The following is a 2552-nucleotide window of genomic DNA, read 5'->3' as shown; positions in this document are numbered from 1 at the left end:
CCCATGAGGCTAGTGTTGGACTGGCAGATGCTGGGGTAGTTTGTGCAGTGGTGTACTCTTCAATGCCAGGCTTCCACTTGCTCTGGATGAAGGACCTTCTCAGTCCCATCTTTAGTGCTACCCCCTTCTCCCTCTTACTGAGTTCTGCAGTTCTCTGACTGAGGTTGGAACAGTGCTGTAGGTTAAACAGTTTCCCATTTGTCCTGCAGATCTGTTCAAAGGTTTCAAAGGTATTTTATTGGAACATGTACCAATGAAGGTACAGTGATATGCAAATTACCACACAGCCAGGGCCGGCCTTAAGCCAATTGGACCGATTGCTCCCAATTGGGCCCTGCGCCTAAGGGGGCCCCACGCTAATTTTCCGTATTTCGTACAGAAATACGAATTCGCGTTGTTAAATACAGATTTTTTTAAAAAAAACATTCGCGTTGTTAAATACGGATTTTTTTTTAAATCCTGGTGCCACCAGGTAGTTTCTAATCAGAGTGAAGGGCATTTGGATGGGACCGCAAAAGAAAAAGTAAATGTTTAGTGACTGTTTGAATTTCTGCAATTACTTGGTCCTTTTTATGACTTAAGAACTTGAAATACATTTAGTGACAATCTACTGCAACCATTGTACTTTGTGTCTAGCTGATCACATGGTTCGAAAAACTGCTATCTTTTAATCTCATTTTTTTCTTGTGCAACATCTTTATTACAATGCTCATTTGCAAATCTTCAATTCCCATTCACAATTACTGGGAGATGCGATGAATGCAGATCAAATTCAACCAAAGTTTAAAAGCAGCCAACCTGCCTCTCTACACAAGTTGTAAAAAAAGAGGGAGATTTCTTCCCAAAAGACATGGTTCGAAACACAAGCTGGTACGGAATGCTTGATACCAATGCCTTTTTGTCTAAGTCAGAAAATAAAGAATGCCGAGAAAATAAATGTAAAAATCTATACCAGTGAATGTCAACTTTATTTTCAATGGTTTACCCATACAATCCAATAACAGTGAATTTTACATCTGCTGATCTGAGATTATTTAAAGTCCAGAGATATTGACCCATCCCGGAATGTACCTGAAGTTAATCAACACTAAGATAATCAATAATAAATTTATATTACCCATTATACCCCATGGACATCTGATACTTTATGTAAAAATATATGACAACTTAATAATTATGTGTTTTCAACAAACTCAGAGATTTTGTAGCTGCCCATCTCGCTTCTTGGTTCTGTATTGTGGAACAGAGGAATGGCCGAGCTCAGTTCTGTACTGTGGAACAGAGGAATGGCCGAGCTCAGTTCTGTACTGTGGAACAGAGGAATGGCCGAGCTCAGTTCTGTATTGTGGAACAGAGGAATGGCCAAGCTCAGATTTTGAGTTTCTTCAGATCTCCAGAGAAATGGGTTGCACTTGCGTCAAATCGACGGCTTCTCATGAAATGGGTTTGGTGCTAAAATTGTACACCTACTGTTGTGCTTCAATGATTATGCTTTAATATATTGATTCGTCAATAATGGCTTTAAAATGGCAATATTCTCAAATAAAACTGTTTTATTTCATATGCTTTCAATGTTTTGCTTCTTAAGTGTTGTCAATGAATGCAGAATTATTTGATTGTTGACTTGGCCCTGAACCAAGTAACTACCAACTTGAACTCCAGAATTGGAATACAGAGATGTAGGGGAAGGGAAGATCACAGGGTGAATCCTGAAAGTCCACATATGTATTAGCTAAACTTCACCCAGTGTCTTCAGTGCACTGACTCCAAAGACAGTGAAATCCTTCTTAAGTAAGGAGACAGGAATCACAGAAATTGCTCACCAAAGGTCTACAACAACTCAGTATGGTTGCATTCATTTACAGCCACTTTTCAACATATCACTTGCTCTACTGTTCATTTGCTTTACCTGCCAGTTTACTCATGAAACAGTAAACATCAAGCTCACCCTGCCAATCAAAATGTCTGCAAAATTATTGATTTTCTATCATTTGCCTTCCGAGTGTCTAACCTCAAATAACTTCCACACTATTTTCTATCTGCCATGTCTTTGCCCTATTGCTAAGCACGCTGACTCTGTCCTCTCCGCACAGCTTTAATTCCCTTGCATACTGATCTCAATGTATCGCCTCCAACACCAAGTCATTGAAGCTCATGTAAGTTCATGGAACACTACTTCCCTGACCTCTGAAGCACACTGCCTCCACAGTGAATTCAGCACCTACAGACAAGCAGCCTTTCCTGGTTGAGTCGCAAACTGGCCAGCTCTGACAAAATACATGTAGTATTTACCTTTCTTCACAGATGTTGCCTAATACGCTGGGCTTTTCCAGCTTTTTCAGTGGACCCGTTTCTTTGTGTTCTGGCAGCGATGTTAATTAGTTGCTGAGACGACCTTGGTCTCAACCCAACCTTTTCGATCCACCCCTCCACCACTGCAACTTAAAACACTTTTTTTTCACTTTTTCTTTCAAAGGTCATCAATCTTAAACGTTATCAGTTCCTTCCAACGTAGATATAGCTTGACCTTCGTGAGTATTTCTCCTACTTTT

The 2552-nt window shown here is 40.0% G+C and overlaps 1 long non-coding RNA gene across 1 annotated transcript; it reads left to right on the top strand.

Annotated features, from left to right (window-relative positions):
- Window positions 1-391: 391 nt before the first annotated feature.
- Window positions 392-1561, top strand: LOC116983913. The gene is made up of 2 exons (XR_004414845.1): window positions 392-1263; window positions 1368-1561. It is a non-coding gene; the product is annotated as an uncharacterized LOC116983913 (long non-coding RNA).
- Window positions 1562-2552: the final 991 nt, after the last annotated feature.

Source organism: Amblyraja radiata, chromosome 19 (assembly GCF_010909765.2).
Source record: "Amblyraja radiata isolate CabotCenter1 chromosome 19, sAmbRad1.1.pri, whole genome shotgun sequence".
NCBI classification, from domain to species: domain Eukaryota; kingdom Metazoa; phylum Chordata; class Chondrichthyes; order Rajiformes; family Rajidae; genus Amblyraja; species Amblyraja radiata.
Note: the sequence above shows the minus strand (reverse complement) of the source record. Positions and strands in the feature narration are given on the sequence as shown.